The 24,330-nt window shown below is 42.9% G+C and overlaps 1 long non-coding RNA gene across 1 annotated transcript; it reads left to right on the top strand.

Annotated features, from left to right (window-relative positions):
* The first annotated feature begins 915 nt into the window (after positions 1 to 915).
* On the top strand, positions 916 to 10,723 carry LOC118148874 (uncharacterized). The gene is made up of 3 exons (XR_004735919.1): positions 916 to 1,016; positions 2,882 to 3,026; positions 10,582 to 10,723. It is a non-coding gene; the product is annotated as an uncharacterized LOC118148874 (long non-coding RNA).
* Positions 10,724 to 24,330: the final 13,607 nt, after the last annotated feature.

The raw sequence follows: 24,330 nt of genomic DNA, 5'->3' as shown, positions 1-24,330 counted from the left end.
AACTTTATCTTTGTCATCTCTAAAGGGGCAACTGCATGACAAGAAAGCCCAGCGAAATGAAGTGTGCCGTCTTACCGGTATCAAGTTCCTTCTCAAGCAAGACAGAGAAGTGTAGGCACAAAAGCTGGAAGGTCATGTAAGATAGTGGACAGTGAAGTTTTACCTCTGAAGAGGGCTTATCCAGGAAAAGCAGGAAGTGGGGAGTACCAGGCAGTATCCTGGTCTTTGTTATGAACTTACCTAGAAATTTATAGTAGGCCATTTCTATGTAGTATTTTTCCGTATGGAATTAGCGGCCACCCATATTTTTCTCCAACAAATGGAGATGTTCTGAGGATTGAGGAATAACATCAGTGCTCTATTTGCTATATAAAAGGATTCTCAGTAGGATATTGCTGGCCTACCCAATATTTATACCATCCGTTCTATTCTTTCTTAACAGAATCTTAATTTACTAACAGAATCTTAAACAGAAATCAATAGCAGCCGTGAGTAAGTATGCTCAAAGTATACCCTGGGTAGGGCCTTTATATGAGCTAAAGGAAGCCAAAGCCAATTTCTAACATAGAAATGATTGTCCCAATTGCTTAAAGGCATTGCTTTGGTGGTAACTCGTGATTGCTCTGTCTAGGAATACAGAGATTGTGTATTTCAGTGGTAATATGAGTAATGTTCTTTGATCATAAGTGATTTAATTATAGGCTCAGGGACCTCAGAATATGAAGGAGAGCCTTTCAATGTTATTCCACTGAAAGAGTGTTAGCAACCACATGCCATTCAAAATGGGACTAGTTCCCAGAGAGATTTTATTTCTGGTCATGAGTGGGGATGGCAAATTAGGAAAAAAAATATTCTGGAATTTATTGACCTAAATTCATTTACAACCAATCAGAGCCCAGAAGGCTAAGGGTTTAAACCAAGGAACAAAAGTGCTGAGCCTCTTGAAATGCTGGTTTTCACTCTCCCTTTGCAACAGGACCCCCCACAGTGGCAAAGACATGTTTCTCTCTTTTGAGGTAGGTAGGCTGCACCAATGATTTCTTTAGGTTACTAACCTCACTGGCTTTCCTGACTATTCACCTTTTAGAAATCTCCTCCCAGGACTGCAGTGAGGCTGAAGACATTGTTACCAGTTGCAGATCTGAGGGTGAACGAAGTGAGATCTGAGCAGGTCGAGGATGGTCTGTGGAGCAAGTGGCAAACACTGGTCATGGCTCCTGGCATTGGGGAATGCTCCAGATCCCTTCAGATGTGTGCAGGGGCATGAGGGACTGGTCCTTGTGGTAAGATGGGACAGCCTGGAGGTGAGGATGGAGGAGAGAGAATACACCATGTGCAGGACCCTTGTTGGGGAGATGCAGGCTCCCACCTGCAGTGTACATGGGAACTTTTGCAGGTAGTCTTGTAGAAATGAACTTGAAGGGAAGCCTTTCAAGGTGAACAGAAATTCAGTTTGCTGTCTGATATGGTTTGGGTCTGTGTTCTCACCCAAATCTCATGTCAAATTGTAATCCCCAATATTGGATGTGGGGCCTGGTGGGAGGTGATTGGATCATGGAGGCAGATTTCCCCTTTGGTGCTGTTTTCATGATAGTGAGTTATCATGAGATCTGATTGTTTAAAAGTATTAGCACCCCCCACTTCTCTCTTCCTCCTACTCTAGCCATGTAAGATATGCTTGCTTCCCCTTCATCTTCTGTCATAATTGTGAGTTTCCTGAGGCCTCCCCAGCCATGCTTCCTGTAAAGCCTGTGGAACCATGAGCTAATTAAGCCTCTTTTCTTTATAAGTTATCCAGTGTCAGGTATAGCAGTGCAAGATCAGATGAATACACTGTCTGAGAAGATAGTAATGGAACCTGGGAAGCCTCGTCCACCTGGACTTAAGAGACAGTCGGAAGTGGTTATACATCTCAGAAATTTTGAAAGCATTATCTGACTTTCATCATCTCTTGAAATTCTTCCAGAATCAGGAAAATGGTCTCCATAAACACTGATTCTATGTTCTGGAGAACTAGGAAAATGAGAAAATAAAATGAAACTTACAGTTTGATTGTGTGCAAGTCAGACGAGTTACAGTCATGTATGTGAGCTGCTAACCACTGAGGCCTTGTGACAAGGATGCATGAAGAGGGTCATGAATAGTACTTGACAGTGTAAGACTTGTGATACTTGATGCCAGCCAACAAGCTGATATTCATATACTCAACATGTGTTACTTATAGGTTAGGGACATTTGTCCGTAATGTAAATTTTTTTTTTTTTTTTGAGACAGAGTTTCACTCTTGTTACCCAGGCTGGAGTGCAATGGCGCCATCTCGGCTCACCGCAACCTCTGCCTCCTGGGTTCAGGCAATTCTCCTGCCTCAGCCTCCTGAGTAGCTGGGATTACAGGCACACGCCACCATGCCCAGCTAATTTTTTGTATTTTTAGTAGAGACGGGGTTTCACCATGTTGACCAGGATGGTCTCGATCTCTTGACCTCGTGATCCTCCCAAAGTGCTGGGATTACAGGCTTGAGTCACTGCGGCCGGCTCTAAATTTTTAAAAGAGATCATTGATAGGGAAGCTTTGGTGCCTTACATGCCAAGGTGGGCTAAATTTCCTAACAAGACATTTGACCCATCCTTGGGTCTGGGCCAGGTATCAGAAATAGGCTCTGTAGTAAACATGAACTCTCTCTGCCTCTGGGATCAAAATCACCAAGAACCCAGAGGTAGCTGGGAAACCATCACATCACCATCCCACCAGTGACAGTGACAACTAGCTTTTCACTAGGGATTCCTCTGTGCCTGATATTGTGCAAGTGATTTATGCGTGTTGTCTTATTTAGTTCTCACAATTACTGTATGAAGTAGATATTATTATTTCTATTTTACAGATGAAGAAAAGGAGGCTCAGATAGTTTAAGAAACTTTCTCTCTTCACATCATGAGTAAGAGGCAGAGCCAAAAGCAAATGCAGGTTAATGTGAACCTACACTCAAATCCTGGGACTTGCCCCAGACCAGGTTGGGTGAGAAGATGGTAAGTACTATCTGAATGCCACACTGGATTCTTCCTGTGACATTTAGAATCCAGCTTGGATCAGAGGAAAGGGAGTTTCCTGAAATTCACGCACCAGGCAAAGGAGGCCTTGCAGCTGAATTTCAACAAAGCCTTGATGGGGCTGGTGCTTCTGCATTCCAAATGTTCTCTTCTTGCCGCAGTGAGGTTTTGGAGCGGGTGGCCTCTTTTCCTGCCAGGCTTGCAGGCACATCTTCCTGCAGAATGAGGTGTCACTATCTCCAAAACAGGGTGAAGCATCTTTGAGCCATCTCCAGTTCCTGACAGGAGGCTTTGAACCTCTCTACAGGAATTGTGTTTTCCCAGCCAGCGATCAGTCACTGGGCCCAACAAAGCAGCTCATGTAAGACTCCGGAGTTGCCAATAAGATAAGAAACTGCTATCAAATTTCACCCTTGAAAGTTCTTCCTCCCTTTTCTCACTCTAGGATTAATTCATCTTGAATTTCAAGATAGGAAAAGGTGAGGGTCTTGAAATTTATAGGGCTGCTTCCCAGAGCAATTTCCAGTGTTTAGCCACAAATATTTTCAAGAGAGATAAAAGCAGTTACTTTAACACTAACCCCCCTGCACACACACTGGCCCTGGGAGCAGAGAAATGCCGCCAGAAGAGAGTGTGGGAAGATTACTAACAGGACAGCCACTTACCTTTCCTGTTTGCCCCAGGGAGGGAGGTTGGTGGGGCGAAGGCTGCCTGCTGTTGGAAGTGCCAGCATCCCCCCAGCCCTCCCAATTTGCATTTAATCTCTCTAGCCCTGTATGTGTTTTCATTGTCAGGCCTGGATCTATGACAACAGTTTCCATTTCTCCCCATCTCCCAAGCAGTGAGCAACAAAGGAAAGACATCCTAAGAGCTCATGAAATGTTTTTATTGAAACTCAGTTCTCCAGAGAGAGATTGAGGAAGCAATTTAAGCAACCTTATTACAAAATAAAAATGTATTCTCCTATTCCATGACAGGAAATGTGAGAAAGAGAGACAAGCCCATAAAAAAGCACTAAAAAAAAAAGTTTGCACAAGGACTAGAACAAAGGAGAGACGTTAAATACGTGCAGAAGAAACAAACAGCATGAGACTCAAAAAAAGGATCTTTTTTTAAAAAATTACACAATATTGACTTAGGCAGGAACTTCTTTGGGATATTATGCATGATACTTCAAATTTTCTAATTAAAACGATTAATCAAGCTGTGTATAATAGCTGGGACGGGAATCCCTTATCGTTAACAGCATGGTTTATAAGAGCATTCCTGATTTTGTACAGCTGACAGTATTCTGAGGGCATCTGACACGCTACCAGAAAGATTTCAGGTGCCTCATGTTTTGTTTGCAGCTTTATAACTGGTTATCATAATTTAATGGCATCCAAATAAATCTGCTCATTAATGAAGCAGGTTAGAAAACAGACACAACAAGTCCGCTTGGTGGCACATACCTGGAGGCCCAGCTACTCAGGAGGCTGAGGCGAGAAGATGGCTTGAGGCCAGGAGTTTGAGGCCAGCCTGGTCAACACAGTGAGACTACTGTCTCTATCAAAAAACACAAAGAAAGAGAAAACAGACACAACATAATACAGCTACATTTCTAGACTGTCTACTCCCTTTGGGGAGACAGGCCTCTCCTTCCTCTTGTGTGCCCAACTGCTGGAAATAGAAATTGTGTCTCTTAGTTTCAAATGGTGTTGCCCATGAGAAGTGGTCATGGGGCAGGCAGAGTATAAAGCTTCCCCCTTGCTCTGTTGGGGAGTGGGAGGGAGCAGAGAGGGAGGAAGCATTAGTCACCCACAACCCCCGTTGGATGGAGAATTCTGCTGAAATTCAAGTGAACAGCAAGCATTGAGCTGTTTTAGGACACTTTGTTCTGTTCTGCTCAGCATTGATATTTGGTTGCTGATGGCTAATCTAGGCATTCTAGAACTCATGGAGTTAGTGATTTTTTCCATAGAATAACCATTCCTGTATTTTCACATACAGCTGCTAGGGGATTCTGCCCTAGAGTGGGCTGGGACAGGAGGAAATACTTGGAATATCAGGTGCAGCCACATAAGCATCTTATTAGAAGAGCTCATTTACTTTCTAGTAAACATTTCTTCCACTGGGCTTGGTTTCCTTCTCTGGCCCTGGGAGTACTGCTAAGCAACTTTTTCCTCCTGGGAGAAGAGGGGTCAAGGGTGGATTGGGGAGACAGGCCTCTCCTTCCTCTTGTGTGCCCAACTGCTGGAAATAGAAATTGTGTCTCTTAGTTTCAAATGGTGTTGCCCATGAGAAGTGGTCATGGGGCAGGCAGAGTATAAAGCTTCCCCCTTGCTCTGTTGGGGAGTGGGAGGGAGCAGAGAGGGAGGAAGGATTAGTAGGCTGGAGTTGGAAAGGGGTGGATGTGTGAGGGTGTCCTCTGTGAAAGGAGGTGAGCAGAGTGGGCCTCAGAGAGGGTGACAGGTCTCATCTACATAAGGTCTTCTCTCATCTCCTGCTAACCTCTGCGGGCATCGGTGGGGAGGGTCCCAGTTGAGTCCCTGCAAAATATGCCTGCAAATGAGGCAGCTGACTCGGAGCATCCCTACAATTTAGATGTAGAACCCACATGGCTGCGAAGTCCCCAAATCTCAAGCACATTGTAGAACAGCCACAGAATCTGAGCAATACTTGACTATCTAAATGGCCCAATTTCTCTCTTAAGAAGCTTTTAGGAGAAATAAGGTCACATAAAAATCAAGGTAGCGAGTAGTATTATTCCTCCAGGCATCTTTGAGTCAGAAAGAGCCTGAATTTTAAAAATAAAAACTGCTGTCTTGCTTAATATATTCACTCTTCTAATAAGCCACCAAGCAGCCATTGTACTCTCCCAAGCCAGTGGACATATATCTTGCTAAGACATAAGCGTCCACAGTCAGGATATTGTCTAGGAAACCTGAGCCTGCAGCCTGCGCAGGAGCCGCCATCACTGCATAATTCCTTCCAGAAGAATAGAAACCCAGGCTCAAGGCAGCAGCACAGGGTCCCCAAAGGACACATTGCCATTTATTTTCGGTGTGATTATTTTCCATTACACACTGTGCGAGGAGTGTTTTTGAATGCTATCTTACTTTCTTTTCATGTCCCTTCATTTACCATACCCCGAGAGACAGTCAAAATCTCCAGGCCACACTCTGTAATAAAAACTCAGCAAGTTTAGAGGATACAGCATGAAGCTTCCCAGACGGCCAGGAAGTTCTGCTGATGGTACTACAATTCAGAAGCTTCATCTAGCATCCCAGGCAGGTGTGTCTATTCAGTGAAGAGGAAGCCGGAAATGTTCCCTTTGAGGATGGTTTCTCTTCTTCCTGTGGGCTAAGAGTTGGTGTATTTTCCTTCTGGACTGCCTTCATCCCTGACTTGGCCTATTCTGAATCTCAGACCAGTTTCTGGGGCTCTCACGGCATTCTGGAGGTTACAGTCCTCAGGATCTTTTGTACTGTGATGGGCTGGGAATGAGTCCCCTCAGCAGGAGTGGAAGGCCCTTTATGAACTGCGGTCTGTGATCAGACTCTTGTTCCACTCAGAGTTACTCTCAATTGTCCCTGAGCGTATGATGACAGGTCCCTGGTCTCTAAATGCAAGGTACCGTCTAAATGTATTCAAAGCAAAACAGAATGTTTCCCCACTGAAATATACTCATAGAGCTGATCTCAGATGAAGTGACCAGAAGTTTACTCCATGTAGCCTTGCATGTTGCTGAGGAGTCTCCCTATTTCTACACACTTTTGAACTGTGTCAAGATCACTTTGGTGCATTTTGGGAAGTGCCTCAGTTGCATCAAAATCAATGGTTCTCAAAACTTCCAAGCATCAGAATCACCTGGACGGCTTGTTAAAAATGGCTTACTGGGCCCTTGCCCCAGAGCTTCTGATTGAGTAGGTCTTAGGGGGCACTCAAGAATTTGCATTTATGACTAGTTCCTGGATATGCTGGGTCAGATAGTATGTCCTCTGCCTTAATCTGTTTGGGCTGCCGTTAAAAAAATACCATAGACTAGGTGGCTTAGAAACAACAGACACTGCTTTTTCATAGTTCTGGAGTCTGGGAAGTCTAAAATCAAGGTGCAAGATATGGTGTCTGGTGAGGGCCTCCTTCCTCATAGACTGCTGTCTTCCCAGTGTAACCTCACATGGCAGAAGGGGCAAGGGATCTCTCTTGGAATCTCTTTTATAAAGGCACCAATCCCATTCATGAGGGCTCCATACCTGATCACCTCCCAAAGGCCCCACCTGCTAATACCATTGCCTTGAAAGTTAGGATTTCAACATATGAGTTTTGGGGTGATACAAATATTCAGCCCATAGCACCCCCCCCAAATTCATGTCCTTCCCAGGACCTCGTAATAAAAACTTATTTGGGAATAGAATTGTTACTGATGTCATTAGTTAAGATGAGGTCATACCAGAGTAGGGTGGGTCCTTAATCCAATTTGCCTGACATTCTTAAGAGAGACCCACAGACAAGGGGGCAGAGGAGAAAGCCATGTGACAACAGAAGCAGAGAGGGGAGTGAGGTGTCTACAAACCAAGTATACCAATGATTTCTGCCAATGTCATAAACTAAGAGGAAGGCATGGCACAGATCCTTCCTTGGTGCCTTCAGAGAGGGTGTGCCGCTGCTGATGTCTTGGTTTGGACTTTTAGCCTCCAGAACTGTTAGAGAATACCTCTGTTGTTTTAAGCCACCAGCTTGTGGTAATTTGTCATGGGCAGCCCTAGGATATGAATATAGGAGACACTGATATTGGTGGTCCAATACAGCACTTTAAGAACCACCCATAGAAATTAATCAGATCATCTCCTCCTTCTTCAACTCCAGTTTCTCCTTACAGAGTCCATGATGAATTTTCTTTCCAAAATAATTTCTATTTGCATCTGCCAGCACCTTCTTAATTCCCTAAGAAGAATTTTCACCAGCTCCTGGTTCCTTAATACTTCCCTGATTCTTGTTCCCGATCTTTTTAACCCCACGTAATATCCATGGGGGCTCTTTCCAGCTATATTGTGGTAAAATGGGATCTCTGATTCCTCCATCCTGATAGGGAATTGTTGCTTCATGTGGCTGGATTTCACACACTCTCGGAAGAGAAAGATGCAGGTAGCAGGAAACTGTTGCAAGAGCCATCAGGGAACTGGAGAGACAGGGTGGGAGTGAGGGGATTTTGGCTTCAGGAAGACAAGCATTAAGAGGGATTTATCTGCCTTCAAATATATGAAGTGTTACTGTGCATAAGATGCAGACAGCCTGCTTTCCATCTCCTCCGAGAATAAGCCAAAAGAAGGCAGGCTTAGGGAGAAGAACTTTGAGTGGACAGAAAGAGTTTTCTGAGGTTGAAGGTTTTAAGTCACTGGAACGTCAAGGGAGAATTTTAAGTAAGAGTAGACACCTCTTTATTAAATTTGATTTAGGTGGGGCCCTTCCTGGAGCCAGGCAAATGAACAAGATAGACTTTGGAGGTGCTTTCTGCTTTTTAAATCTGCAAACTTGCAAAAGCAGAAAAAATGTCCATTTGGGAAAAAAATTAACTCAAAGGAAAGAAACACCTCTCTGTTGATATATTTGTGATCTTAGCTAAAGAATCTGCCTGAATTTTTTCTTTGATATTTTTAATTGAATATACCTGTGGGACACCCTTTTGTGTTAAGAAGTAAGATTGGCTAGAAGGTTTGCTTTTTAATCTCTCTGGTATTATCTAGGCTTTTCAAATCCAACGTTTCACCTGCAGGACGACAAACGTAGCATATTTGTTTTCTGCTGCAACATAACCAATTATCACAAATTTAGCAGCTTAAAACAGCGCAGTTATTTTCTCATAGTTTGCATAGGCCAGAAGTCTAGACATGACTTCTGGGTCCTGTCCCCAGGATCTCACAAGGCTGCCATCAGGGTGCCAGTGGCCTGTGTTTTTTTCTAGAGTTTAGGGTCCTCTTCCAGGCTTTCATGATTGTCAACCGACTTCGATTCCTTTCAGCTGGAGGACTGAGGTCCCTACTATGTTGTTGGCTGCCAGCTGGGGAATGCTCTTAGCACCTGGATTCCTCACAATTCTTGGGCCCTCTCACAACATAGCTGCTCATTTCTTCAAGGCCAGTGGGAGAATCTCTCCCTCTGTAATATGGTCATGAGAGCGACATCCCATCACCTTCTTCACACTCCCTGTTGGCTAGAAGCCAGTTACAGTTTCTGCCTGCACTGAAGGGAAGGGAAGGGCTGTGACTCGCTGTGGCCATTCTAGGACGCTGCCTGCCACGGGTGTTGGGAAGTCTGCCCAGCTGCCAGGGAAGGCTGGATCCAAAGGCTTCTACTTTATCTGGGATTAGTCTGCTTAGATAAATTTAAATGCAGAAGTGAATTCCAAATGGAATACAGGAAAGTGTGAATGATCCCAGTTTTACACTCTAGTTGTGCCCTAAAGTTCCATTAGGCAGTCTGTTGTTGGAATTTGTGTTTTTTAATGAAAGACACACTATTCAAATTAGTGGTTTTCTACTCTCTGCTTTTTCTAGATAATATAGCATAGAAGATAGACCTGGGAGCCAGACTGCCTGGGTTCAAATTCTGGCTCTGATATTAACCATGCAGTTTTGCAAGCCATTCAGCATCTCTGTGCCATTTTCCTCATGTATTAATATAGATGGTGTTAATAATAGCACTTACTTCATGGCCTAGTAGTGAGGATGAAATTAGTTAATATGCACGAAACACTTAGAATAATGCCTGGCTCCTCATAGACACTGTCTATGCACTCACTATTATTTGGGTCAGGACAGCAGCCATCACATGCCATCCATATGCATGGCACTCCCATGGGCATTCTTAGGATTCTGGGCATTGCATGGCTTGTAGCTATGGCTCTGTTCCTTTCTCTTCTACTCAGGGAAGCATTTTGGAATGCTAAAAAAGAAAGTGACATTACTCTAAGGGTAAGTCTCAATGAGGACTGATTTTTAAAAATTAAACGATCTATCCATTTTAGTTCTCATAGTGGTAATAATGACGACAGCTGAGCTTATTGCTGTCAAGTCATAATGCTGTGACATGAGCATCCCATTTTGTCTTCACAACACCTCGTAAGTAGGTACTATTCTCTCCTTTTTTATAGTGATGGAGCCTGAGGCTTATTTGCTTAACCCAGCTGGTCAGTGGTGAAGCCTTAGACGGAAAAATGTGAAGCAGATGTACTCCGGAACCCTCCATCCTATGAGCTATTCTGTAGCATTTTCCCATCTTACTGCTGGCAACTCACCTTTCAACTCATGTGCTGTAAAATTATAGTCAAGAAATGGTGATATAAATGACACAAAAGGGGAGAAAAACTGTGGGTTATCTGCTTAATTGGGGAACATTGTAATTGTAGGCAGAGGGAAGCAATTCAGAAGATAAACATACTAGAGGAGCACCCACCGTGTTTCAGGCACTGTGCAGTGTTCCTCGTGCACCATTGTCTCACCTGATCCTCAGAAACACTGTGGAAGCCTATTATTTTCTTACCTTCTTTTTGCAGATGAAGATATTGAGGCTCAAAAGTTGCTAGTGAGAAGCGGAGCCAAGAGCCAGATCCAAAATCCCTCTGGCCCTGAAGCCTGCATTGTTTCCACTGTGCAAAGTTGTCTGAATGGTGAGCAATAAAAGAGAGAAGATACTAACATGGTACAAATTATTCTGAGTGGGGAGAGGGAAGGCCGGGGGAACCACAAGTGCCCTGGGCAGACAGCAGGGGGCCCCATTAGCCCCGACTAGCTGGGTTGCAGGTCTGATGGGTTTGACAACAATGGGCTCTGCTGAGTCCCAATTCGACCAGGTACCACTGCTGTAGCACAGGGCAGATCAGTCCAATGCCTGCAGCATTCATTTCTCCATTTTCAAATAAAACTTGCCTTGTTTGAAAGACAGAGTGAGATAATTTTTGACAGCACTGGGTAGATGCAATAACACGCTTTCATTTAAACAGATACTTTAAGTGTGAAGGTAGAGCGGAGAGAAAAAAGATCAGCTGTGGGTGGAGAGGGGGAGATGCTGTTGATGAGAAGCAAGCACTACCCATGAGATATTATGAGCCTTTGCAGAAGAACACAGTCCAATCCTGGAGTCGCAGACGTCACTCCAGAATGTCACTGGAACATTTTCTCAGTTCACTTTTAGAACTCAGACAATAAGTGAATAAACAGAAAACTTCCTGATAAACGGAAGTATTTTAAACACCCGATGGAGAAAAGAACGCGGCGATTGGCAGCGAGTGGGTCACACCATTAGTTCCCAAGGGCAAAAGCTAAGCAGAATGGATTTGAAATTATATTCCTGATTCAACTTCTGGTTCAACAACTTAGCTAAAAAATTGGGTCCAGTGTCCTTGAGCCTCTGTTTTCTCAGTTCTAAGATAGAGAAAATAACCTTTAAGGTGTTTGAAGTGATTAGTCAGGCAGTGCTATGGTTTTGATTTTTGCTCCTTCCAAAACTCATGTTGAAAATTTCCCATGTGGCGGTAGTAAGAGGCAGGGCCTTTAGCAGATGACTGGGCTCTGAGAGCTCTGCCCTCGTTTATGGATCAATCTATTCATGGGTTAATGGGTTATCATGGGAGTGGGACTTGTGGCTTTGTAAGAAGAAGAGACCTGAGCAAAGATGCTCAACCCCCTCATCATGTGATGCCCTGCACCTCCTCGGGGCCCTGCAGAGAGTCCCCAAAAGCAAGAAGGCTCTCACCAGATGAAGTCACTCAACCTTGAATTTCTCAACGTCCATAACTCCGAGAAATAAATTCCTTTTTCTTTCTAAATAATCCAGTTTCAAATATTCTGTTATAAGCAACAGAAAACAGACTAAGACAGGAAGTGATTCAATTAGCACCGTGCATGGCACATATAGTGGTACCATGGCTCATTAGTGGTACCTGCTGCTGCTGTTTCTACTACTTCTGCTGAACTATTACTATTAAAATAAGAATAAAACCTGCAACAAAAACATGGTCACATTAGAGTAATACTATTTAGAGAAGTGTTTCTGATTTGAGTCCCAACCTTGGATTCCAACATGCAGGAGACTAAGGAGTGGGGGGACCAGGCAGAAAGAGACATGCCCCAGAGGTTTTGCTTAGCTATTCTGGCACTGGAAACAGTATGGTGTGAAGAGATAATTTTGAGTTTCAGGAATAACTGGGTAATGACCTTAAAAGAGAATCTATGTGTCATCTCTCAGGTGCAATGGAGGTTATCAACAATGACACCAGCCATGGATGTGGAGGGTATCCTTTCCTTTGCGTCTGTCAACAGGCCTGCAAGAGGATTTGGCAGTGTGTGCAGGGGGTTAGGGCACAGGTTCTGGAAGCAGGTTTGGTACACAGGGCCTTACATAATTCATATAACCTTTCTTTACCTTAACTTTCTCCTCTCTAAAATGGGGAGGAGAGGGTTGTAATACTGCTAACCACACAGACGTCTGTGGTGATTCAGTGAGGCAGCACATATATGAAGGCCTTAGTAATGCTGGACACACAGGAAGGCCTCAAAAATATTAACCCTTATTATAGCTAACCCTGTTATTCAAAGGAAACATTTAGCAAAACCAAAATAGACAAATAAAAACTAGAAGGTATTCAATCTAGGTGTAGAATTGTGATTCCACTTTGTGAGTGTCCCTGTCCACCTGTCTTTCTTGGAGCTAAGAATTCTCTCCATGTTCAGTCATGCATTTCTGTCCATATTGTCATTGAAACACATATTGTTATAAAAGTGCATCCAGAAAAGGTATTTTTAAGGTGCCCACATTTTCTATCTCCTGACAGTGGAAGAACTTTGAATGACTTTTAGGGGAAATTTTAGGACATTGGGAAGGTCAATTAGTTTTTCAAGATTATAATATCATTACAAAAGGGTCCCATCTGACAAGCCAGGAATCACAATATATGAGCACATTCACCCAGAGCTGGAAAGTATTAGTTTCTGATTCTTGTAGACTCCTAAGTGTTCTAAAGGTGATGTACAGCTGAAAATGAAGTCCAAAAGCTGATTCCAGAAGAAACCATTAAGCATATCCTGAAAGAAATCAGTCGATGTCACCTATTTGGGAAAACATTTCAGCACAGAGAAGCCTAAAATAGAATGACTGGCCTTTTGCAAAAAGCTCATTTTGCAGAGGTCAGAAGGAGAAGCAGAAAGGCAGGTCTGCCAATGGGTTGAAATGAGTCTTTGGAAAACTTCAGGCAGCCTGAACCTTATGAAGAGCTTATCTAGAAAGAGAAAAGAATATTATTATCCGTGTCTTTCAACAGAGTGCAATAAACCAAGATGATCGATTGGTTTTGTTCTCCTCAGGCATGAGAGTGAAGGGCATAACCCCTTCCCTATGTCTCCCCACCTTCCCACTGCCTACCCCAATTTGAGCAGGCACAAGATTGCCTGTGAAAAGTGCCATCAAAGCTTCAAAGACTCACCACCAGTTTCTGATGGATCACCAGGTTCTGACCTCTGGTCAAACTCTCCAGTGGGTGGTTTGCCTCTTACCCACAGACTATCCACATTTCCAATTGGGTTTATGGATAGTGGAGTTGGCAACTTTACACTCATCAGATGGTTGTCTCATAGGAAAAGCCAGCCAAGAGATACATATTTTGGGAGGCTGTCCAGCCAGAGGGTTAGGGCTGTACAACCTGGCTCCCAAAACAGTTTAAGAAGAAAGTCACCCTGGAGTGGTATTGTTAGATTATTAATATGTCTACTGCTACCCAATGGTACTCTTTCTTTTTTTTGAAATTTAAAGCTATAGTAGTCCTAAGAAACCTCCCATTTAGAAAAAAAATGTTGAAAAGGTAGAAAGGAACTAGAACACAAAGGACCCATGGGAGGGAGTGGGAAGGACACATCTGAAGCAGTAACTCACAGGGTGAAGGGGCTGGGCCAGGTTTGGAAAAGATGCCCTGCCCAGAGAGAGAGAGCAGCACACAGGCCCCCAAAAAGGTCAGCTCCAGTGGCCATGCCCTCCACCAGCAGCCAGCTTACAAGGCCTCACCATCCCTTCTCTTCCTCTTTTTATCCCTGGCTCCCATCCTACCCAACCCTACTGGAAAGATGAAGAAATAATTAGAAATGTGTTCAGCTGTGAGTAACTAAAAGCTCACTTTATCGTGGCTTACACAAAGAGGGGTCTATTTTTCTCAGAGTATATTAAGTTTGGATATTTCCTGATTTTTGTCAGTGGCTTGGTCTTGGCTAAGGTCTTTGTGATTCCCTTGGCTTTCCCAACATGCCTGGTACCTTATGGTCATAAAGTGGCTGCTGTAGTTCTAGCTATCAAGTCTGCCTTCAAGGCACAGGAAATGGGAAGGAAACAGGAAGGGACCAGTCCCTATTTGCAGCACAGTAACTTTCCATAAGTGACTAGATTTCTGCTTACATCACACAGTCCAACACAAAATCCCATTACTTTCTCGGACACCAGCAAGGCTGGGAAAATGGTGGCAAGGTAGAAGACCATGGATATTAGATTCAATCAGTCAGTAATGTTTACCACAAAAGCCAATGCAGAATCTATTCAAAATGAGAGCTCTCCTACAAGAGATTTCTGGGCTGCACCCTGGTTGATTCTGATAATCATCCAGACTAGGGAGCCACTGGCCTATGTAGGAGTCTCTGCATTCCCAACAAACTGCTGGGGATTAATCCTGTAGACACTGAGTATTTGAAAATTAGAACATATGACCTCCTTAATCTTTCCTGGAAGGAAGTAGACTAAAATTAAGTGAGCCAGCGGTGTGCATGCACGGTTCTGCAAGGTGATAGTATCTGGAGACTGGAGAAAGAGCCGTTATACTTTTATAGGATGTTGTAAGACAATAGAAACTGAGGCTTGGTAACCAATAAATAGTTGAGAAGCCTTGGGGCAAAGGTCTTCCATTTGGTAAAACTCAGAGAAATGAGCAGGAAGGACTCACCCTGAGACTCTCCAACATGCAGAATTGGAGAGTGAGTTAGGTCTCCGGGAACACATAGCTAGATGAGAGTCTCCTTCTTAGGGCCATAGATGGTAATAGTCCTTCCCTCTTCAAGCAGCTCCTATATGCGGAATGTAGGCAATTCACTTGGTTATAAGAAGCTTTAAGCTGCACCCAGATGCCTCCCCTTCCCCTTCTCTGTCTCTGGAACAGATGGAGTTAAACTCTAGGTTGATTCCTTGCCCAGAGCACATGGTCCTCTCCTTCTTGTTTCTGCCTATGAGAGATTTGTTACCAAAGATCTGAGCTCTAAGCTCTCATCAAAAGCAACAACTCAGGGAGGTGCTGACCAAAGCCCGTGGCTTGTTTTAATAGTGTCTTCTGGGCCCCCTGGGAGGAACAATATGCAAATAAGCTGAGAAGGACTTCAGTTGCCTCTTGTTCTGGATGAAAAATTCTGTTGGTGCAGAAGGGGAGCTCTCACTTTCAAAGCCATTTTTCCCCACAGATATTGATTTTTCCACAGAGTCAACTGTTGTTTACTAGGTAGGTACCCACCTGCCTCATTGTCCCTTAGGTGAGTAAAGACATTACCACTTGCTGATCGCTCACCAGGCACTGGACCAAACCCAACACATTAATTTTGTTACTAGACTCCGTAGTGGCTTTGCTGAAGAAGACTTCATGATCATTCCCATTTGGAAGGTCAGCACATTGAGGTTCAGAGTGTTGAAATGACTTGAACTTCCTATGGAGAGTAAACAGGAAATGTCAGAGGAATGATTTGAACCCAGGTCTGTTCACCTTCAGTGCCCATATGTCCTTTGTCTTCCATGCCTTGAAACACAAATCATGAATCAGGTGAAGAAAAATATTTTAAGAGCTCTGAAGATTGCTGGTATTCTCGACGACAAGAGCTCTGTGGTCATATCTGAGTCCAGTGTGGGTTGTTGCTGTTTAAACCTGTTTGATTGTAAAACTACAGATGTCAATCATTTTGCAAAATGCTTAGTGCTGGGGATGATGAGTGCCTAGACACAAGCATCTGCTGCTGGGTTTCGCTTTCAGGAGACATTGAGAGAAAAATACAAATGTATCAAGCCAATTAGCATAAGATTGTTGTTATCATGAAGCATTTTGGTTGATAAAAGTATTTCCTTTAATAGGCATATGCATTAACAGCCCCATCAACCAATTGTCAATTTGGTGCCTACTTAGAGCAGTGCTTCTACACCCTGCTGCCTGCTGCCAGCTGCCAGCTGCTGGGGTCCTTGCTCCCTGCTCAGGAGCTCGCTGTGGAATGGATCTGGAGGTGCAGCCTGGGCACTGAGGATTTCAACAGATCCCCACATGGTCCTACATGCAGCCAGAATTCAGAGCTATTGACTTAGATTGGTAGGAAGAAAAGGAGAGTAGGGAAGAAGAAATTCACCGTCTCAAGCATTAAGGAAGCTCTTAGAGTGATCAATCCATTCCAGTTTGCCAGGGATTGTTCTAAATTGAAAACTGAAAATCCTGTGTTTTGCAAAACCCCTCAGTCCCTGGAAAACCAGGATGGCTGGTGACCCCAGTACATTTCCAGGTGTTAAGTAAAGACAAAGGCTCTCAAATGACAATCTTTCCCTGTGGGAAATAGACAAAGCCTCTCTTTACACAACACTTTAAAACCACACGGTTCTTACATGGAAATAAACAATCTCATTCCATTCAGTTCTAGCAAAACAAATGTACTCCCCTGTTCTCGTGATCTGTGTTCCCTGTGCATTGCACTGTGGTTCAGGGCATAGATAACATCCATACAGATTCTAGCACCAATCTGGATAAGTGGATTTATTACAGGGCCCTGTTATTTGAGAAAAGACTTGGCTGATAGCACTGTTTTTCTTCTGTTGCCTTTTGCTAAATCCCAACACCCGAAGATTATCAGTCCTTTTTGAAGTGTCCTGTGATTCCGATTCCAATCAATTTACAAAGGATGTGAGACAAATCTGAACTTACCCCAATTAATGTGTAACTTTGAGAAGCACCCCACCCCCTTGCAAGCATCTTGACTGGATTTCATGGAATCTCATTTGATTCTGACTTCCCACGACTTCCTGAATCCAGCCGTGGAAAGAGGGAGGCAGTCCTTCCTGCTCAGTGAGCATGTTTGGCAGCTTTTGTGGTCAACACCAAGGAGACCGGCCTCTGCTCTGACATGTCTCAGGTATTATATCCATCAAACTACAGGTTTCTGGTGGGCTCTGCCTGCCCAGTTTAGGACTTGTTTTCTGAAGGCCCGGGTATTGGCAAGTGATCTGCAGTTACAGATCAGAATGGCTACCCTGGTCATCAACATGATGCTCTGCAAAAATTTCCACATTTGGAAACACGTGACAGAGGAATTCCAGGGTGCTCCCTGGTGAGCCACGCCATTCATTGTGGGCTCCCTCTGGGCTAGCCATCATGCCAGACCAGCACAGACATGACCGCTTTTTACCCTCAAAAGAAACATGAGAAGTAGATAATACTACCCCTTGTTTTCTATATGAGGAAGCAGGCTTGATGAGAATAAGCTGGTAAGTGACAGAGATGGTAGATGAGAGGATCCGATCTCCCTGTCATCAGGGCTACTGCCGTGGATCTCAAGGGCACACCCTCTGAAAGGCTAGAAATACAGCACCTATAACAGATAACGTTGAGATAGAGAAAGAATTTTAAAATTTCAAGGATATAGCATAACAAATGCCTGGACTTGGAACCACATTTCCTACTTCTGAATCTTGTTTTCACTTATCTGTAAAATGGGTTTAAATGAGTTGATATAGTTAGAAGAGCATTAAGATCAGTAAACACTCTCTGTGGTAGTTGTGTTCTTCTTACTCTTGTCCTTTTTATGATGATGATTTTCTTTTATTCTTTTTCTTTTTTTTTTTTTGAGATGGAGTTTCGCTCTTGTTACCCAGACTGGAGTGCAATGGCACGATCTCGGCTCACCGCAACCTCTGCCTTCTGGGTTCAAGCAATTCTCCTGCCTCAGCCTTCCAAGTAGCTGGGACTACAGGCGCGCACCACCATGCCCAGCTAATTTTTGTATTTTTAGTAGAGACGGGGTTTCACCTTTTTGACCAGGATGGTCTCGATCTCTTGACCTTGTGATCCACCCGCCTCGGCCTCCCAAAGTGCTGGGATTATAGGCGTGAGCCACCGCACCCGGCTCGATGATGATTTTCTTAAGTGTCTTTGATGAGGATACACCTTGAGCTCCTTGGGCCATGATACCACCAGGATTGAGAAGATCCTGGAAGAAGAAGCAGGGCACACTGTGTTTCCCATCACATCATGGCACACTTGCTTTCTTGCATTTTTTTTTTTTTTTTTTCAAAAAAGGGGAAAAGATCCCCGAGTCCCAAACTCTGCTAATACTCATTCAAGAAACTTTGAAGCCAGAGCTGTGTTCAATGCTCTGAGGTTGATGCTGAATAATTTGCAACTGGAGAACAGTTTCCAGCCCATTCCTGGGTCCAGGTTCACTTTCTGTTCAGCAGAGCCACGGTGGATTATGAAGAAACACACTGATTACAGACTTAAATAGGCCACTCTGAGCCATCTGGGTCTATTTTCTCTGTTTTGGGAGTCCCTCCACTGGAGATTCTCTACCGGCATCTGAAATATCCCCAGTGCTGGGGCACTCCCTATCTCGAGACAAAGTCTGTGTCACTCCCCACTAGCTTTGTTATAAATTCTTTCTCTGGATCAATCTGAAATCTGCTTCCCTCTAACAACATCAACAAGTGGACACACAACCTGCCTTCCTGTCAACGTGGAGTACCACCCCACCCTCTCCCACAAGAGGGAGATATCACCTAAGCACACAATTTACGTCGTTGGCAATTTATTCCTTTCCCAAATCTGTTTTCTGAGAGAAAATGCTTCAGTCCCTGATGACTTGTCTTGGTATCATGCTGGAAACAATGTACTCTCTGTGTGAATTGTGTTTTGGACCCAAACAATCAGCATTGCTTTAACAGTATTGTGCAAACATGTCCTAGTGGGCATAAGTATGAGATTTGGTCATTTCAGCCCAAGGCCAGACTGGCCAAGTTTCAGGTTTCAACTGAATCACTGGTTCTTAATCACCTTTATCACCTGCCTTGTTTGTTTGTTTCCTATATATGGAATATTTTACCTCTTCTGATATCATCTTTGACTATTTCTGTTTTCAGGGTAGAATTTTTTATGTCCAGTCCAATGCCTTTGTCTGAAACATAGAGAAGATTCTTTATGTAGGAATCTGCAGGGCCACTGCTTTCTAGGGCTGGAATTAGTTATGAAAGGACATTTGCTATGGTTTTTAAAATGGGCTAGCCCACATTCACACTAATAATAGCTTTCCACTTTGTAGTCAGTTCCGTTTTGGAGTTCAAAGTGCTTTATAGTTATAGCCTAATTATATCATTTTTATTATGTTGGTTAAGTATGAATGCTGTGCTATGTTATTATCTCCACTTTATGGAGGGGAAACTGCAAGGAAGGCCTTAGCATGGGAAAGAAAGAGGAGTTAGAAATCTGGACCCAGGTCCTTGCTCTAGCTGCTCCTCACCTTGGCTGTGTCCTCTTCCCATCCTCCACCATGTCACCCCTTCTTCAAGTCCACTTCATGTTGCTAAGTATGAGATTTAGTCTCATGGGACTTGAAGAATGACTGTAGAAGAGGCTACCTAGAGGGAAAGAAAAGTCAAATATCTTAAAATCCTATACCTGTGTACAGTTATATTTGTATAAACATATTAATACAAAAAAAGGGTCTGGAAGAAGACAAATCAAACACCTTCCTCAACTTTACAGACATTTTCTCTTCCAACCACTTGCATCCCATATGACTCTGGATTCAGTTCAGGCCTTTGTTTTCCAGGTAGGTGTTTTGGGGCATTTTGATTCATCACAATTTATTTCAGCTGTTTTTATTTTATCCCTCAAATATGGAAAAGAAGTTCCTTAAGCCAAAGGGATATGTAATTTGTTTCTTTTGTGGCCCAAAGAGCTCTTGCAATGTAGTAGGGAGAGGGTAATAGTGTTGGTTCAACAAAATCTTAGCTCTCTTCCCATGATGCAGATGACAGGATATGCCACACAGGAATGATGGATGATTCATGCCTAGAGTGTGGGCCTGGAAAGAAAAAGACTTAACCAGTTGACCAAATAACACAATAATTGAGTATTGAGTATCTACCATATGCAGGACATTGTGTTGTGATGTGAGAAGGATGCAAAGAAAGGCAGGATTCTGCCTCTGCCTTCAGGAATTTCTAGTCTCATTGCCAGTCTGTTTGGGCTGCTATAACAAAATATCATAAATGGGGTGGCTTATAATCAACAGGCATTTGTTGCTTACAGTTCTAGAGGCTGGGAAGTCCAAGATCAAGGCATCAGCACATTGAATGGTGAGGGTCCGTTCTTCATAGCATCTTCTTGCTATCTCTTGACATCATAGTAGAGACAAACAAGCTCCCTTGAGCGTCTTATACAAAGGCATTAATCCCATTCATGAGGCTGCACTCTCATGACCATGTCACCTCCAAAAGCTCCACCTCTTAATACTCTCAATGCTATTGCATGGGGAATTAGGTTTTAACATATGAAGTTGAGGGGGACACAAACATTCATACCATAGCACTCACTGAAGGGGTAAGAACCATATTGTGGAGGGGTTGATGGCATCGGATTCACAGCATGGAGATGCGGCTTTGAATCCTTGCTCTGCCATTTATGTGTGGCTTTGGGCAGGTTGTCTAAACTCTTTGAGCCTGAGAATTTTCTTTTGTACAATGAAGACAATAATAATGTGGGGATGACAAATGGATGTCTATAAAAGCATTTGGTACAGTAGCTCATACAGAGTTATGAATCAATAAATAGTAGCTATTAACATTATTAGATGGCTGGTAATTCTAGGTAAAGTCAAAAAGTGGCTCAGCAGAAAAGATACATGGAGAGTTCAAAAGAATGACCAGGGAACCACATGATGAAGGAGGAACCTACAATTAACCTTGAAAGATAACAATGGGCTTTGAAAAATAGGAAAGGGGGGTGGACTAGGGAAATGTGTGATCCAAGCCAGAGGTGGGAAAAAGGATGGGCTTGGATGGATGAAATACAAGGTTCTCATGGAGAAATTCTGATAGACAATAGTATGAAAAATGACAGCCATGCTACTGCTACAAATGGTGGTGAGTTCTTTCATTTAATAACATGATTACATAAGAATTATCATGGCCATTTTAAAGATTAGAAAGCTGAAGTTTTGAGACAAGCTGCAAAGTTGGAAAGAAATACAGAGGCCTTGGCTGGTGTTGGTGAGGATGGGTCCTCTCATATGCTGTTGGTGGAAGATAAATTGGACACAGGCTTTTTAGAGCACTTTGACAGTATTTAGTACAATTGTTAATTTTACTTCAAAGTATTGATCCTGGATAAATATTTACATATGTAATCAAAAAGTCATGAAGAATGATGTCCACTGAACACTCCAAAAACTTGGATATGACTCACATGTCTACAAATGTTAGAGTACTTAAGCACTCAGTACTGGCAAGTCCATATTGTGGTAGGTTACTTAATATTTCAGTGTAATATGACTGACATGGAAGAAGCTCTAGAGAAAAATAAAAGTCACAGATCTTTAAAATCCTACACATGTGTAATTATATATATATGTATATATACACGTGTATATATATATATATATATATATATATATATATACACATTTTTTTTAAGATGGAGTTTCACTCTTTCACCCAGGCTGGAGTGAAATGGCATGATCTTAACTCACTGCAACCTCTGCCTCCTGGGTTCAAATGATTCTCTGGCCTCAGCCTCCTGAGTAGCTGTGATTAGAGGCACCTGCCACCATGCCAACTAATTTTTGTATTTTTAGTAGAGATGGGGTTTCGCCACGTTGGCCAGGCTGGTCTCAAACCCCTAACCTCAGGTGATCTGTATATACATATTAATACACTAAAAAAGTCTGGAAGAAGACAAATCAAACATTTAACAGTTATTAACTTTGGGGAGGGAGGGATGTTTTAGGGAAAGCATATATTAAGGAGGACTTGAATTTTAGTCTAGGTACTTTTGTGTTGTTTACAAAGAAAATACAGTCAGCTACTACTCAAATTCAGCAACTAAAATTTAAAAATATATATGCTTTGTATGTCAGTACTGTAAAACACTGTATGGACATTAATACATTAAGATGTTATAAGATATACTTTTTGATTTAGAAATTTTCTCATTAAGTAGAAAAAAACCCACCAAATTTCAGAGCAATATAAACAGTATATATATACACACACACACACACACACACACACATGGCTTTATATATATATACATATATATGGCTTTATATATATATATATATATGTATATGGCTTTATAAAGTTAGCATATGTATATAGCACATACATATAGATGTTAAGAAAAACACACACTAAGTGGTAGTTATTTTTGAATGGGGAGGTGATGGGTGTCTTTTCTTTTCCTCTTTATACTTGTAGCAGTTAACTTTTTCCACAGTAATGATGTGTAACAAACCACTCCAAAACTCAGTGCCTTAAAACAATAGCCATTTTTTCTCATTCACGACCATAAGTCTATGGGGTCAGCTGTTCTAGGCTGAGCTCAGCTCAGCTAAGATTGGCTTCCAACTGTAGGTTGGATCCAGGTCTGCTCTCTGTATCCCATTTTCCTTGGACCAGTGGGTTAAGCAGGGTGTGTTCTCTTGGCAATGACAGAAGTGCAAAGGGGCAAGTGGAAACCTGTGCTATCTCGCAAGGTTTGATCTGAGGTTGGTACACTGTCCTTTCTGCTCCCATGTCCTAAATCAGTGGGGAAGAAAACTAGACTTTATTTCTAGTGGAAGGGTCTGAAAAGCCACATGGCAAAGGGCACGAATATTCGTGGTGAAATTTGGGAACTATCATGTAATCGACCACAACTTAAATGTGTTTTATAATTTACCCTTCTGTACATATATGTTACTTGTGGAACAAAAATCTTATTATTTAATGTGTGGTTCCTCATGTTACCAAAAAGGGGGTCCTGATCCAGACCCCAGAGGGTTCTTAGATCTTACATAAGAAAGAATTCAGGGCAAGTCCATAAAGTGAAAGCAAGTTTATTAGGAAAGTAAAGGAATAAAAAATTGGCTACTCCATAGACAGAGAAGCCCAGAAGACTGCTGGTTGCCCATTTTTATGGTTATTTCTTGATGATATGCTAAACAAAGGGGGGATTATTCACGCCTCTCCTTTTTGGACCATATAGGATAACTTCCTGATGTTGCCATGGCATTTGTAAACTGTTGTGGTGCTGCTGGGAGTGTAGCAGTGAGGAAGACCAGAGGTCACTCTCATCACCATCTTGGTTTTGGTGGGTTTTGGCCAGCTTCTTTTCTGCAGGCTGTTTTATCAGCAGGGTCTTTATGACCTGTATCTTGTGCTGACCTCCTATCTCATCCTGACTTAGAAGCATAACCAGCTGGGAATGTAGTCCAGTAGGTCTCAGCCTTATTTTATCCAGCCCCTATGCAAGATGGAGTTGCTCTGGTTCAAACGCCTCTGACTCTCAGAAAGATGAGTAGTAAAGAGTCAGGAGCAGTGGTGTTTTGCTTAGTCCTTCTCAGGCTTAGATCTACAGCATATTTACTGGCTTTCGTGGATTATTTCTAATCTCATCCTCCCTGTCATGGTGTCTATCGGTATCTTCAGGACACTCCCAGGAAGAACTTATCTTGTAAGGTCTTATCTTTCTTATCAAATTCCCGGAGTAAGGAGAGTTCCTGTACCTTGAGAGAATGACCTGGAATGCTGCACGATTTTACGAGGAATATAAAACAGAGCAAGGGTGGCTGCCAGTCACTGTATTCTAAGATGGGCGGACACCAAAGTCACCAGAAGCCCTTCTGTACTGTTCTACTAATCTCAAATGGGGCAATGAAGTGTACATCTAACTGTTAGGCTAGCAATAAAAAGCAACCAGGGTAGCCAGTATGTCCTTATCTCAAGGAACACAGCAGGGACAGTAAGTCATTATCTCAGGACCTTTCTTCTGACTTTTCCCAAATATCATCACAACCAAAGCACCAAATCACAGTAATGAGAGATGATTTCAGTGCTGCCCACCTTGCATGACTGTGCACCCTGACAACAAAAGACAATGAGACTTTTGGAGAATGCACTTGAGGACAGAAATCACTCCCTTCTCCCCGCTGACTCCCCTCTGCCTTCCCCAAGCTAAACTTCTGGTTTCAATACTGTGGTTCCGTTCTCCTGAGACCAGCCA

This window comes from Callithrix jacchus, chromosome 2 (genome assembly GCF_049354715.1).
Source record: "Callithrix jacchus isolate 240 chromosome 2, calJac240_pri, whole genome shotgun sequence".
NCBI classification, from domain to species: domain Eukaryota; kingdom Metazoa; phylum Chordata; class Mammalia; order Primates; family Cebidae; genus Callithrix; species Callithrix jacchus.
Note: the sequence above shows the minus strand (reverse complement) of the source record. Positions and strands in the feature narration are given on the sequence as shown.